Source organism: Egretta garzetta, unplaced genomic scaffold, assembly GCF_000687185.1.
Source record: "Egretta garzetta isolate BGI_Z169 unplaced genomic scaffold, ASM68718v1 scaffold878, whole genome shotgun sequence".
NCBI classification, from domain to species: domain Eukaryota; kingdom Metazoa; phylum Chordata; class Aves; order Pelecaniformes; family Ardeidae; genus Egretta; species Egretta garzetta.
In genome coordinates, this window is record NW_009260592.1 from 329,520 (window position 1) to 346,462 (window position 16,943).

Sequence of the window (16,943 nt, forward strand, 5' to 3'; positions counted from 1 at the left end):
TGGGCAACTGCAAGACGACCCTTGGCAGATCGACAGTTTTTTGACAAGCCAATGTGTCCCATACCCTCTGCCAACAGCTCTAAGCACTGAGGATAAAAAGCAACAGTGCCTCAGGCATGAAATGAGATCCAGCCTACAGTTTCAACCCTGTAGAGTCTTATACGTGTGAATCATCCAATGCATATGGAATTGCTTGCAATTGTTCATCAATTTATTATTTATGTTGAGAAATAAGTGTTTTTTCAATGAAGCTGTGCTGAAACACATTGTTTATAAGTGTGTGAAGAAACATAGTTATTGATTTCTTCTTCTCAAAATCTTCCAAAAATGATGGGTTTTTTCCAAACCATTTTGTTTGTGAGTAGGAGAACACCTGTTTTTGTTTTCCCTCTACTTATTTTTTCCTAGTGAAAAGCTTTTTTTCTTGAGCATCATGAAATATAAGATAAAATTAATTTTTTTTCAAAATTCCAACAAAATTTATTTTTATTGGCATGAAAATCAAGTGCAATCATTAGTAATACTGAAAAAGTGTTTTCTTCAATTTTAAGGTTTTATGTAACTTTCTCGGATACAGGATTTTCTTAAATATAGTAGCTGAGAAAATTAATTTTAATTTTGGAACTAAGTGCTTAAAGGAGAGGCTCACACAGTTTCTTTGCACTTACTTTCAATTCACAGAAAGAGGAAAGAGGTAAAGGAGAACAATACACCACAAAACATGGCAGCTAAGAGAGACTGCAGGGTGGTAAGAACATCAGATAGACAATATAGGCAATGGTGATGAAAAAAGACAGTTGAAACACAGGAAATTAAGATTTTGGAACTGTATTAGGTCTCGTTGGGATGGAGTTATAATCTAACACATTTATTTTTCTTTTCTTTTTTCCCCCTTCACTTACTAAACTCTTCTTATCTTGACCCATGAGTTTTTCTCACTTTTGCCCTTCTGATTCTCTCCCCCATCCTGCTGTGGGGTAGCTCAGCAAGCAACTGGTGGGTGCAGTTGCTGTTTGGGGTCAGCTCACCACAGGAACAAAAATCAATCAACAGTATGGTAAGCAAACTGCCAAACTGTCACGAGAAGATACTCATCCAGTAGTTCTTACTGAATTTGAAATTGCTGCTATACTAAGTCTTGTGTGTAACCTGTTGGTTATAAGCCTCACATTAAGGGAGAGAAGGGTATTCAGTAAGGAACCTGAGAATGACGAGTAACTTACACTTCTTGTGATCCCATACCCAGCAAAATGCAAAACTGATAATAAAACATCACTACTACACAGACAGATGAATACTCTGCATTGGCTCCATGCAGATTGCAGTGCTAAAATGTGTTTATATTATTGAAGTCATTGATCTAAAAGTAAGATCCCTGGTCTTAGACCAAGTGATGGGGAGTGGGGCAAGTCTACATTGCTGGAGGCTGTTGTAGACACTGATCCTCATGTAACCTTCAGGCCAGGAAGTTCCTACAGCTTCTTCTGGAGTGTCTTGTTTCTTGAGTCAACCTACTAACCGTTTGCTATAGGGTTGAAAGGACATGTGCACTGATTTGGGAATGGCTGGTCATTATGTTCTTACACCTATTTCAGTACAGATCTATGTGTTCAATCATATAAAGAAAGCAAGTACCAAAATGGACCAAATAGAACTTCTGGTAAATAAGAAACATGGTTGTGACCAGAATACAGAGGCTGGGAGATCCTCAGTGTTAAGGAGAGAGGGCAGATGAGGTAAAGAAGGGTAACAATGTACACTGTCTCTAGAATGTCTCTAGAAAACAGGGAGAGCAAGGACATATCTAAATGCTCTGGAAGGGCTGATGGATAGCTTAAGAGCTGGTACTGTCCCTTTGGATACCTTGGAAGAACCAACAACTGATAGGGCTTTTTCCACTCTTGCCTCGCAGGACTAGATTTTTGACATGGTTATATTGCTTGTGTTATTAGAGAGGTAAAAGTTACCACGTTTTCACTTCCCAGGTTAAGATTAGGAAATAAAGTGCTGTGAACAATGACAGAGTTTATTTAATCTTAAATTAAATAGAAAGACAAATACAAGTTGTTCACTAGGTGAGGGTTTTTTTTTTTAATTTCAAAGGAATATCGAGCTTAGAAATTTTTAGCTAAAAATGCACATATTTTATGGAATTTATATAGAATTTATGTAGAAAAGAGTTCCAGGTGTACATAAGAGACCACCACAGAAAGAATATTAAGACAAACAGATTGCCTTCAGGAATGAATTAAGGGATTAGTCAGCAAAGAAACTCATGTCAAAAAGTGTGGCAGTGGGGTGAGAATTTTCTAATCCATTTCTGTTTAAATCATGTGCTGTCAGCTACCCAGAGACCTAGGGAACAAAATCTGCCCAAATTTTCTTAAAGTATTGGCCAATGAGGCACAGTTTCTTTTTATACACCTACCTTTCAAAACCTTTAATCTTAGATTTCCCTTTATTTTAGGTTTTTTTTTCTTTGTTGGCCTTAAAATTAATTTTTTTTTCAACATATTATTTCAGACTGATTTTTTTTTGTTGGCCATACAATTGTTGTTGTATTCCTCTTTCCTCCTATTCAGCACTAACCTAAGAAAGAAACAATCTCTCTCAAAGAGCTCCAGAAATAGGTATTGCAAAGCCAAGCTCTGCAGTGTATCAAGATTTTTTTTCCCAGAACAATATTGTTTTGGGACATTTGACCTATTGGAATGAAGGTAACTTTTATGAAGGAAATTACATGACCAAAACAACAGCTCCCCACCCCCCCCCCACCTCACGCTGCGCCGACGGCTTTGGAGGACTAATCCATTTTCTAAGGGAACGATATTTTGCTGTTTAATAATTTCAGACTTGGCCCATGATTACTCGTGGTTCAACCTCAACATGAAATAGTGCAGAAGATATGGACTAAGCTATGCATGTTGTTAAACTACAGGTATCACCCCTTTACTCTCAATAAGCAAGGATACAAATATAGTGATATATGTTTTGAATGTCATTAACACAGCTTTTATAAAAGGGATGTTCCTTCAAAAAGTAACAAATCCAATTAGCAGTAAACTAAAGGAAAAATTTGTCTCTGAACTACCACAGCTATACTGATGTTTGCAAAAGGTCATATTGGACACATAGGGAAAGTCTGCAGAGTCTATCAAAGCTAAAGGCCAGTCTTCAAAGCAAAGATCTTGTCAGCATGTCTCTGAGATGGGCTCAAGGGCAGAGCTGGGGCTGTGCTTGATTGGCACTATAAAATGTCCATCTCAATAGTGGAGAAAGCTACATGGCATTGATGTAGATTGTAACTGATACAGCAGCCCAATACCAGACGTCTGATATGAAAGATAACTAAATCAGATAGGCTTTGTTATGCCTCAGATAGTTCCTTCAACTACTGTCATCATATGCAGTGACTAACCGAAATGACAGAGAAGTAATTAGACATAAACTGATTGTGGCAAATCTTTCTGCAGAAGAATAATACAGGAAAGGTAAAGTAAGCCTCCCCTTACAGGCTTCTTTCATCCTCAAAGGAGCCAATGGAAAAAACTCCTCAGAATCACAGTTCCTGTGGGTGTTTCCTGGGGCACACGGCTCTTCAAGGAGCAGAGGCAAGAGACAGAACAAAGTTGTCCATCATGATGATGACTGGTGCAGATTCAGGACTGATCCTCAAACTGCTGCAAACCATGCAAAGATGCTGGCATGGCTTGGGGAGCATTTGAAAGGAGGACAAAGCAGACAGGTCCCTCTGTAGGTTTGGCAGGTTTGAAAGCTGTGCTCATGCGAGGGAGGTTCAGATCCCCAGAAATGCCAGCACAAGTTGTAGCCTTTGCTGCCATGATAAAAGGTTGCAGGAACACAATGGCTGATTTTCAAGCACTGATGGACCGGTAAAGAAGTGTACAATGCCACAGACTGTTGCTGCCTGTAGAGATGAGATTGTTAATATGACTGCTGTACAAACCCAGGACAGTGCAATAGGCACAGTCTCTAGCATTCCTGACCCTTGGTCTTATGTTCAGGACTTTAGACAACAAGCAGCAGTAATACACAGCTGGAGATCTGCCCAATTTTTTTTCCTTGAAGTAATGCATGTTTCCTCTTTTTTAGTTCGTCCATTTGGAACCTTGTTTTGGTTAGGGAAAGCCAGCATCCACCCAGCTCCAGAAGTGCTATCAGTGCAGCTCCTGAATTATTTTAGCAGCAGGAGTTTCAAAACTCATCGTGCCTGGCACTCTCTGAACCCAGAGCTCCTGCTGTGCCTTTGAGCTCTGCTCACTCTCGGATGAAAACCACAGAGCTCTCTCCACTGCAGCAAGCCATGGGCGAGGCTTTTTTACAGCCTTCAAGTATACTGCTGCTCAGGTGCTCTGACAGGCAAGATGGCAAAGATGTATCTCTTCAGTTTCATGAAATGCAGTGGAACTGTTGCAACAGCTCTTTAAGTTCTGCTCTTGCCAGGGTACTCTCAAGTCCCTGGGGCATTTTAACTAGTGTTTTGATGGCCAGTACAAAGGTGGCTGTTAATGCTTCATGGGTGACTGCCGGTGAAGATTAAACATCCTTCAGTGCTTCAAGTTGCCTCTTGATGGGTGTTTTTAAGTACTATTTGAGCTTTAGTGTAGTGATGGTCCTTTGACATCTACCGCCCCCATAAATGCCTTCTGCTCAGTCCTGCTGTTTCTATTAAGTGCTCATTTGGCTCTGCAAATCTTTTAAAACTTGAGCATAGTCCCTTTGCAATGCTTGCCTAGAAAGTCCATGAGCCCTGTAAGGAAAAAGAAAGCAGAGGTAATAGAAGTGTTACAAAGTGCCACAGTGTGGAATACTGCAAATATTTGCAGAAAGTAATTCTGTTTAAGCTTTGTGGTTTTATTCTGTTCCACTTCTGCCATACAGTATTTTTAGAAGTACCTTTTCTTTTGTTATGAGTAATTACTATTTCTGGATCTTTTGGAGACCTGAAATCAAAGTGTCCTTTCCCAATACCCACGGAAGTGTCCTTCCCAAGTATCATAGAACAGTCTAAATGTCTATATAAATAAATTAAATACAATTTATTTATAGACTAGGTCTAGCTTAATAATGTTTCCATTTAGAAACAAACTTTTAGAAATGTGACCTCTATAAACTAGAAGCAAATTAATTATTATAGGACTAGGATACTAATGCTATCCCTAAAAAGCAACTGAACATGCTTCATCCAAGGGCCAAAAATAACTTCAGCTTCTCCAGGCCAGAACCAGAAGGATGGCACTTCTCTGTGCTATGGTGTATTATATATAGTTGCCTGTGCAACTCTGGGGCTGTGTGGAGGCTGTGGGGGAGATCCTCAGGTGGGTAGGAAGCAGGAGGTGGGGGTGGCAAGCAGTGGTAAGAGCTAGGGGCTGCCAGCACTGGGTGCCTGGAAGTGGGGGTAGATGGGCATGGCTGGGACCACGAGCTGGGGAGTGAGGAAAGGGAGAATGGGGGAGGGATCCCATGGAGAGAGCATGTCTTTATCCCTTCCTAACACTCATCAGTGTTGGGGTCCTACAGTCTCCTTTTGTGACCGGCCACTCAGCAGCTCCAGAGGCAGCAGGAGGTGTGGTGAACACGGAGGTCCTGAGCCTGGAAGTGACTCTTGGGAGCCAATATGACATGCTTAAACAGGAAAGCTCAATACGAGCTTTCGGCTCTTTTCGGTATTTCTTAGAGAAAAACAAGTAGGAAAATATCCCCTGTGCTTCTAATAAAATTGCACAGTGCAGTGGGGCCAAAGGTTGCAGAACTTCACTGTTAGGACTGCAAGTGTGGCTGAGGTCAGCACTTTGTAAATGTTACTTCATTTAACTTTTATTTCATGCTTATGGTTTTTCCTCATTAGGCCTTCTGCCACAGTGAGCATGAGTGAGGGGCTGGCTTTGCAGCCGAGCAATGACCACAGAAGAGAGCAGGGGAGGAAGGGAGTACCCTCCCTCCCATGGGGCAGGGTTGGGAAGGCACCCGCTGAACAAGCCAGCAGCTTGCAGGAAAGGGAAGCCTGCCTGAGGCAGCTGGATGCTATTTAAAAGAAATGATCTGCCACCGACTCCTTATTTATTTCTACGCTAGCTGACCAAACCCTGATCTTTAGTAGCTGTCAGCATTTCATGGATACTCAGTTCACCTCATGAAGTCCTCTCTGCAGAATATCTGATGAGACCTAAACGTAACTGCAAATGGGTTTTTGTCCATGAGTTTGTTTAAGAATACAATATCTGGGTTAAAAATAAGGCTCATAATGAGCTACAAGTCCTCTGAAGTCCTGCCCATTTCGGAATTATCTTTTTAGACAAATGTAAAACACTGTTGTTTGTTTAGATAATCCTACTGCCAAATAAGAAAAAAAAAAAAATCATCATTTCCAGCATTAACTTTCAGGTCTGCAAACAGTTTTACCCGGAGTTAGAAAAAAAATCAGTGAAATGGCTTCCTATAGATACACTATAAACAATATAAATGTATGGTTAGCTTAGTAAGAAAAGACTCTTCCTAAAAGACTCAAAAGAAAACACTTTGCTTTTGAAAGGCCATTAAAATCCAAACCATTTTTTTTTAATGTATGTCTAATTGCAGGTACAGGCTGCTACTTCAGCCTCAGCGAGGGTGGGTTCCAAATCTGGAGTCAGTCTATGATATATGGATATTCCGAATTGCTTTCAGCCGGTCATACATTTATTCTAATATTACATTTCCAGTTATAGTTCAAAGTGACAAATCCTTAACAAAATATTATTTTTAATAGGCAGATTTGTAACATGAAAATCCCCAGACAAATATTAAGCCTTGAAAATAAATCTGCAGCTAACTGACACACAAGTCTCATTCTCTATTCTCTCCTCAGTGGCTGATCATTTTCCTGCAGAGAATAAAAAAGCCATTAATGTGTAATGAAAGAGAGAGCTTCATTATTTTTCTCTTTGAAAAATACATACTTAGCCATATGGGGCCTTTTGTACACAAGTATTTTCGCATGCTGACAAGTTCAGCGCTGATGGTATGTTTACTTAGCTATCACACCACTTACAGTTGTGAAATATCTTCTCGAATATCAATCAGAAGGTCAAAGGCAAAGTGGCTTTTTGTTACCTCCAACACCAAAGATCCCGTGAATGCTCTGCTCCTGGTAGCAAGTGTCTACACTGGCTGTGTGTCTTGTTAAATAGTTGTGTTTTTTTTTTTCTTTAGGGTACGAAGCAAACTGCCTGCTATAGTAAAATGATGTACACTTACTTGAAATAATCTGCAGTTCTGCTAGTGCAGAACTCTCTCCCGGGTAACAGCAGAAAAAACACACATATTTACATATATCCTAGCTGGAAAATGTATGCTGTTTGCATCTGGAAGGAGGCACATTGCTTCTCTGAATTGCTTGTAGCCAGGCCAGCTGCTGCACTGGAAGCTATAGCTGATGCTGAGTTAAAGACAAGAATGAAAAAGCAAGACTTTCCCTTGCACATCTCCCTGTTCGTGCTGACCATCTCGTCTTCATGTTGAGAAAAATGTGACTCCCAAAATTCTTCATTGTTTTATGAGGCTGATTTGCCTCACTGTAATGATGGATTCCAAAATCATGGACTCAAGCAGGCTTCTGGAATAATGTAGGAACATACAGTTGAGTTAAATCAACCCTTTTAAAGGTACTCTTATGGAGGGACTAGCAAAGGGTAGTTGGGATAATTGTGAAGTTCTCAGGTTGTTACACTTGCATTTTCTGCTGATCTAAGCAACTCCTTAAGACTTTGTAGAGATGACATCAATATACAGATTGCTTTGTGTCTTGTTTATTTTAATGCCTATTCCTTAAGGCTACATTGTAAACTGAAAAATTAGTAAGTAAAAAGGGGCAGGTATGTAGGTAAGAATAATATCAAACACTGTGTCTGGCCTTGGGCTTGTTTGAAAATTTGTGTAGTTTTAAACCTGTTTTTTCTCTTTCTCTCTCTCTTTTTTTGTGTTTCCGCCATGCTACCAGAATATGAAACCAGTGGTGAGAGATGATGGTGTAACTGATAGTCCAGCAGACAGGAGCTGCGTTGGGGAAGCAGCTCTGGACCAAAGTGGCACACCCTCTGCCCCCCTCCGGGCAGAGCTGTCAAAGACAAGACCTGCCAACCCAGTTCTTGCCAAGCACACCCACAGAAACGTACTTTTCTGATTGGTGGTGTTCTCGATACCTGCCTCACATATGTTTTGGAAATCTGACCTTTATGTTGTTGGTCACACATTTCTTATCAATCTCAAGGCCTCAGTGAGCTCAAAATGACAGACAAGGAAGTAGCCTTGCCTCTTAGTTTTAGTCAGGGAACATCTGATGGTCTCATTCAGTTCATCCTACTGTTACTCCTTTTTTTTCCATTGACACTCTACATTCTGTTTGCTTAGACACCACTTTTTGGGGCAGCAGGTTGTCATGTGCTGTGTATGTGAATGATAATGGTAATGTACAGCCTTTATAGAAATCTGACCTAAAGGCATATTTCATTTAAAATCTACAGTTCCCACCATGCATCCTAACTTTCTAATCTGTGTGCCATGCCTTTGCCTTAGATATCATATGTGTATTTGCATGGTCATGTATGTATTACTGGTCAAGATATTCCATATTTGATTTGGTTTATGACATCTTTTTCAGATACCTTTTATTTCTTGGGTTAGTGTAGTGGAGTTAAATCTTATTCAGTGTAGGTTATGAATACTTAATTGAAAAAAATTTATTTTATCCTACAACATATATCTGCTGGCAATAAACTTTGCTGAGATTGCATGTGCCACATGGATCACAAATTTTATTTATAAATCAAAAATTTTTATCAGAAGGCACCGGTTCACCAGGTTGAGTTTTTAGGGAAAGCATCAGGTTTTTGCACATTTTTAATTTTGCAAATATCACTTTAGGAAAGACTAATTTTTATTTTCTCTTACAATACCTTTTAAATAGCTTTTTATACCAACACTAGGAATCTGCTCTTCTGTCTTCTACACAGTTGAGCAAATAGACAGCACAGGTGCATAAATATCACTTCTTAGGAAAGCAAGCTTCAAAAAGAATCACTTCTAGTTTTGAATTGGCTTTGTTCTGAAGAGATGAGCTGATAAGCTGTAAGCATCTCATGTCATAAATTTCCTGCAAATAGAAAGCTTCAAACATTTCAAATATTTTTTTTCTTAGATAATGTGCTAGAGCATTTTTTAGGGTTGTTATTATCCTCCTGCAATTCTGAATGACAAAGAAATTATGTTTCAAATCTTCTTGGACTGGTAGTTTTCTGTTAAGCTACTGGCAGGAGAAACCACCAAGAATTTCTGTTCTGTGCTAATGCTTGTACTGGCTTTAGTACCAGCTTTCTACGCTGTTTCTGTTCTCAGGTGATATGATTGAAAATTGTGTATTGTAAATGCATTTGTTCACTTAATGGTAGTTTCCTTCTGGTAATTTAATTGATTTCCATAAATTTAAATCTGGATGCCTGGTAACAGAGTTTCCCTCATTCTAGCCAATAAAAAATGACTGTCAAACACCAATGCCAGAGCTCATGGGGCAGAACTTCCCTTCAAATGGCATATTGGATTGATTTTTTTGATAAGGAACATTCACCTGTTTGTTGCTATTATGCAGTGGTAGGGTACAGCTTTCTCTTCTTGTTTAGAGTATCGCTGTGGTATGGTGATTTTGTAATTTTGAGACCCTGAGATCATCAAGCCAACTGGAATCCTGATAGACTGTCAACAGGCTTTTGATCTGGATGTAATTGCTTCAATTGATGCAATATTCCTGATATATTTAAACTAATTTTAAATTATAATTCTTACTGGGTTTTATCCTTTGGGTATCACTGCCTTCTTTCTAGGATGAGATTAGGTTATGTGTTGAGACTGGAACTCTCTTTGCCTTGCTGTTAGTACCCATGTAGCTTTCCCTCAGTCCTAGGGAGGCATGTCCTGATAGCTTGTTATTTCTGTATTTCATTTTTTTTCCATCATTCACATTTACTGAGTTTTATTTTAAAATGCATCAGGTTGCTCATTAGTTTGGTAATGTCTACAACAGTCATTTCCTGTTCCGAGTAAAAAAAAGAATCTTAATGTTATTCAACAAATTTATAATCTTGTTTCAGCAAGATGCTGTTCTCAGTGCTTATGGATACCAGTTTTAATGAAGCTTCTCCCAACCTTGCAACTGTATGATCTTTCGTCTATCCCTTAGCTCTGAAGGATCCCAGAATGAAGATAGCTGTTATTACCCATTCCAAGAAAGAATGAGAAATAATTTTCAAATTACTTGATACATTTTAACTATTTGCAGCAGAAAAGAGAGAGGGAGACAGTGTTCATACAAGCTATTTCAAGGCCTTAAAGTAATATTCAGACATGCACGTGTACTGTGCAACCACAAGTTGTCATAGAAATGCTCAGGAAGCAGCAGTAGTCAGAGCTGCCTCAGATCCAGAATAATTTTGGTAGCTCAGACCTCTGCAGGGCATAGTCACTCCAGTCAGGGCCTGAAAAACTTGTGGTGATGGTTTCATCAGATTTCAAGAGCTCAGGGAATTGTACCAGGTCAGTCTTAAAACAGTGGTAAGCATATATATCTGTGTTGTTGTCATGGTTTAGCTGCAGTGGCAACTAAGCCCCACATAGCTGCTCACTCAATATGCCCTGGTGCAATAGGGGTGAGAAGCAGAAGAGCAAAATTAAGACAACTCATGGCTTGAGATAAGAACATTTTAAGAATTAAAATACAATATTAATATTAATCTTGTAATGAAAAGGAAATCAACGAGAGAGAGAAACAAAACCCAGGACAAACAAGTGATACAACCACTCACCACCTGCTGACCAGTGTCTAGACTACCCCTGAGCGACAATTGCTGCCCCCCAGTTTATATACTGAGCATGATGTCATATGGTCTGGAATAGCCCTGTGGCCAGTTGGAGTCAGCTGTCCTGGCTGTGCCCCCTCCCAGATTCTTGCTGGCAGAGCAGGGGAAGCTGAGAAGTCCTTGACTGGTGTAAGCCCTGCTCAGCAACAACTAAACCATCAGTGTGTTATCAGCATTATTCTCATACTAAATCCACAGTAGCACTGTGCCAGCTACTAGGAAGAACATTAACTCTATCCCAGCCGAAACCAAGGACAGTTGTAAATAAGCACTTGCAAGGCACTGAGCCAAGACAATGCTCAGTACTACTGTTCTTTCCTATTTCTATTTCAAATAGGACAAACCCCACAGACAAGAGTTAGTTGAGTGCAGACACCACCCACTCCATCCACTTTTTTTTTTTTTAAAAACCTGAGTGGAAGATGCTGCTATTTGAGACCCCAGAAGCTGACTGTGTGTAGGGACAGCTGTGCCCTGTAGAAGCCCTGGTAATGAATCACTCCCTGAATATATCCTGTGCAGTTTCAAAGCACTTTGGGATACTCTGTGATAAGTGTTACTACATAAGGGTGACTATACCTCTGAGGTTCATACCAGAAAACCTGGCTGTGCTCCAGCTTACAGTGCTGCTGGCAGACATCATCACAGTGCTCTTCTGCTGACAGCAGAAAATTTCAGCCACTAAAAGCATGTCAGACTGAAAAAGCTTTCTGTTAATTTATGTTTTTTCTGATAGCTAGCTACTAAGGAGAAAAGTTAATGACCAAATCTCTTCCATGCAGTTGTGGTGGCTGCAGAGTTGACCTCTTTTTTACCTGCCTCAGGCAGAGCTGCTGTGTGAACTGAGGCAGAGGCTAGATGGACAATCAGCACAGCTTATACACCACTGAGGGCCACAAAAATAAATAAATAAACTTCTTTTTATCTTGGACATAAGAAAGTTGGAATCCCTCCTGCAGACCCAGTGACACATCCTGTATTTTGTACTTTACTTCGTAAGGAAGCAACTGCAGAATCTTTAGCTGGGAGAACTGAGAGAGCAGTCATGGACTGAGCTATTAAAACTGGTGTGAAAATGCTCCTGGGGATTTGCTACTTCAGAAACCTGACTAGAGTTTTTCAGCCTTGCCACAGAAACTGGCTGGAAGAGCCTTGGTGTTTTCAAGGGCTCTGGAGGCAGTGTGCTAAATTGATTTGGATTGGCAAAAGCATATAAAATGAAGCGGCTCTATCTGAAAAACCTGTGCAATTAAGCTGTACTTCAGGCATCAGTTTAACGTAATGATTGCAAATGAAATGAATATTCTTTCAGTTTTGTAGGTTCCTTGATAAAGCTACTGCACTACAATTATTAAAAATTCTTTATGAGTAAGTTGCACGTCCATTTTTTCAAGAGAATTTTTGGGCTAGAAATAGCCACTTTGCTAGGATAGCCACCATTGTCCTGTGGTTAAGCTTCCAGCCTTGTTTTCATTATAAATTAATGATACCAGTTTTCAGCCCAATCATCTAATATGTAAGTAAGCCACTGAGTTCAGGATTGCTTGCCTCAATCACAGCAGCGCTTGAGGATTTCCCCCACCCCAGACAGTACAGAGAAGGGAAGACTTATTGTAACAGAATGACTGTTTATACTTGTTATAACAGGGATGAGTGAGCAAACCTCCAATGATTCTGAGAAAGAAGATGCACTGTCAGGTAGTCCCTAGCTTAAATATGATGTTCAGAGCAGTTGCAATGCACATGAAGGCAGGTTGGCACACAAGCTAGATTGCTTTGCCTAGGACTTGTGCACAGAGTGGGAAAGCCAGCTAGAACATTCTGAAATGAGCGAACATAGAGTAAACATCATCCTGGAGTCACTCACTAAATGATAAAGAGGCAGAACTGAGGAACAATCCTCTTGTACAGCTGATGGCCTAATTGCTGGACCATCCTTCCTGTCTCGTTCTGGTGTGTGCATCTTTACTCTCCATTCAGGGAAACTGATTCTGGCACAATGGTCTGCAAATGTTTCTGTAGTCTGCTAAAAGAGAAATCCTTATGTATTATTTACAAATCTGCATTTAGATATTTTAGCTATCGTAAATTGCCTAGCCCAGCGCTGGAATTATAAATAGAAAAATCACAGATCCAGGTGTTGCATGTTCAGTCCTGTCAGCCACAGATATCTGGGTTTCTTTCCTAAACTTCTGTTGTCCTCTAATAGAGGGTTCTGACTTTATAATAATGGGCTGGAGGACAAGATGCTTAAAAAATGAGTCATAAAGTATCTCAGTCAGTGCTCAGTCACTAAGGTCTTCAGATATGTGGGTTACATAGATTCGGTATTAGATAGAAATAATTACAGTGTAATGTTATGGAATTAGGTTATGAATATATTAGTTATATACTTAGGTAATGAATTTTAATGATAGATAGCGAGTGCAGTCTTTGACCAATGTGAGCTGCTCTACAGCCACTAGCAGCACATGTGCTTCTACCAGTGTTCAAATTCCTGCTTGGTAAAAATGTTGAAGCATATCTGCAATAGCCCCTGCTGGTCGCCCCCATCAGTGGAGGAGAACCGTCCCACATCCGCTGCAAAATCTGTGCTTCCAATGTTCCCAAGGCCAGGGAGGACTGAGCTTCAGCCAGCGCCTGCGGAGGTCTTTGAACCAGAGAAGACTTCTGTACATCTCCAGGCCCTTCCACAGCTTTCCCTGCAGGGACAGTGATGGGGTCTCAGAGTGCAAGGTGCGTTCCCCAGCCGGGAGTGAGGAACCTCACATCCTCTCGCCTCCCTGCATTAAGTCTCTTCAGCTGCATATGCTGCTTAATCATTGCTGATCCTCTTTCAAACTCCTCTGTTTCTTCCTACTTAAGAAAGTTGAGATTTAACTTTAAAAGTCTCATAATGCATTAATTCCTTGACCAGAACTGTCAGTTGCAAGTCAGTTGCTTGAATTCCACAGGCTTCTGCTGCTTTGGCCCCTAGCTGTAAGAGAGGCCTGCAGCCTTGGAAGTCCCCTTTTCTGCCAGAAAGTTCGGTTCTCTACCCCTTAATGTTGGACATACCTGCTCCAGTTCTCAAGCAGGAGAGGGTGTGGAGAGGTAACTTTTCTGTAAACCATAAAGATTTAGCATGTTTGCTTCTGCCTAGAATAGTTTCACTGAGACATTTAAAAATCTTTTTTCTTCCTTCTTTGCTACTTCCATGGCCCCTGCCATAGGAAACAGCCTAAACCAGGCAGATAATTTCAAGGGCTTTGCAAGTAGCTGCTGTAACTTCCATTTTTATTCACCAAGTGAATATGTTTGGCCACTTTTAAACACATAGGTATCAAGTGTATTGCAAAAATCTTCTGATCAATACTTAGGAAGAGATGAATAAGAGGAGAAGGTGCAGAACAGTTACCTTACCACAGTATGATGAATACAACTACAGAGTTGTCAGCAGGCACTGATAATTCAATTCAGATTCGGTTCACTGGGGTCCAATGAAAAACCCAAATAATTCTTGGGCTGTTTGAAGAAGTGTGTCTGTAGTTTTGAGATCAAATATTTTTCAACGTTTTAAAATAATTTATAAGAAGACAGAAGTTGAAGGTGGAAAATGGTAACCCTTCCCTTGCTATGAGTCAGTGAGCTGGGGTTTGGACACATAAGGTTAGACTCAGAGGAACATTGGAAATACACCAGGTACTTATACATACGCAGAATTCATTACAGCCATTTCAAAATCAAATGGACTGTATGATTCATGATATGATGCTGTCAGTCTGGTACTTCATGTGTAAAGCCATGCACATTTTTTACAGGTATCTAGGTAGCTAAAGATGTATATGTGTGCCTCAGGTTTTAGGTATCATCAGAACTGATGAACTAGGAATCTGTAACAAATCTGTCATTAGTTACCTTTGTACTTTCAAAAAATCCTAGTGCATGACCCAGATCTTTTAATATCTAAATATGTATGTGATTATAGCTTAAGACTCCACATTGGGAAGTGAACAGCTGAGAACACATCTTTAGGTGAGGTTTGACATGTTATTTAGCATTATTCTGTTGGGAGAAACAAACCCATGTTACTTATGTCTGTTACAGGGAGAGGAACTTGTAGGAAGGATAGTAGCTGGCTTGGCTCATCCATCTTATACACTTGTTATTGTGTTAATGGCTTCACAGATGCAGCATTCCCAAAAGGGACCATTGTTTAGAGAAAAAAGATAAACAGTGATCATTTTAGCCCTAATGAGCTAAAACTGAAGGATGTTGTCTAATGGCTGAAGAGGATGCCTATTTAGAAATCGGATTCAGATGATTCCTCAGGTGTCCGAAAATCAGGGGACTTAATAGGAAAAAAAAAAAGATCTCTTAATGTTTATGAAGTTACAAGCCTTGGTTAACATCTCTTATTTTGCGAAAAACTTCCAATATCTAGCTAAGTCTGCCTCAAGCTCTTCTTAAATTTCCTGAAGTTCTTGCAGCAGTTTTAAGTACTTTGCATCTCCATAATGGGTTCTCTTGAGTGCCCTTTGGCTGCCTGAGCTTGGAGGCAGTTCCTGCCGTTTCTGTTTTTATTCTTCTACTTTGCAGTACCTTCTGGTCAAAAGAGATACAACTTTCTCAGAGAAAGTATGCCGGTAGAAGGTGTGTCACTGAAAACTGGGAAATTGGCAGTCCTTCTTGTTTATATCACAGGAAGATCTCAGCCAGTGCCGATAGGGGTTTCAGGGCATCATCCCTGCATTGTGTGTCACATGCTGGTGTTGCCACAGTTCGAGGGACAGCTTTTTGGTGTGCATATGTACACCAAAGGCACAAACAAATAAAAGCATGGCAAGGCAGGGATTTGTGTACAAGTCTCTGGAGAAGGCAGGTAGTTGGGACATGATGGGGATTTATATCTATTCCTGGAGAGCAGTAAAGGGATGTGTCTGTGCGTCGTCCTCAGTGAGAGTAACCTAGGAAGATCTTTGGCAATGCTGGTGGATGCTGGGGGTGGAGCACTGGGTGCTGTCCCTGACACCTCTTAGGCAAACCAAGTGGTGCTACACCATTTTCAGAGTCTTGAAGGACTTGGAAATTTGACTATTCTGAGCTGGACTTCCCACAGCCACAACCGAAACTAAGGGTGGCGATGTCATTTCTACCAAGAGACTGATCTACATGTGCAGAACGAGCAGGATCTGTTGCCTTAGACAGAGGTCAGGTATTGAAATTATTTCATAAATCCATAATTAGGGAGCACTGAATTTAAAAAAGCCCTTTATAAGTGAGAAGAAAGTATCTACTCTGATAAATGTAAAGTTTACATTTATTGAAGAAGAAGAGAGGCAGCTAATGACTGTTCACAAATCTAATCCCTGGGTGTCAAAAAGGAACATCCATAAGGCAGTATCACAGCAGTGCATCTGCATTCATGAATGAGAATGAAAATGCTGGCTGCATGTGGAATGGATGCATTTGCTCACACCATGACTGACTGCATACATGGTATTTGGGTGGATGTATGCATTCAGTGCTCGTGCAGACCCAGCCTTTGCACTTCGGAAAACTTCCTGTGCAAGTTAATTAAAATACAAAATCTGTATTAACCACTTCATTTTCCATGGTAGCTACTCCAGTGAATGGAGAGTAAAAAAAGGTGCTTCCATGATCTCATTCAGAATCTCTTATAAATATCAAACACTGCACTATTGCAAGGGGTAATTCCTTGTTTATCCACAAGTATAATATGTAGACATACTGTGACAGAGTTGTTAATCATTATTCAGATGGCCTGGTCTTTCTTCACCTCTATCTCCAGCCTCCAATTACTAGTTCAAACACTGTGAATACTTCTGTTAACTAATTCTTTAAAGGTTCCTGGTTGCATTAACCAAAAAATGGAGTGCCACTAAAGTCTTGGGATGGATTTAGGAAGATTAAAACACTGTCTAATTTGCCAATCATGACTAATAAGTTTATTGAGTACAAATTGTACCTTTCAGAATTTCACCCTGCATTGATTTCTCAAACGGTGAGAAAGCTATTTAAAGTCTTTAATCAGAC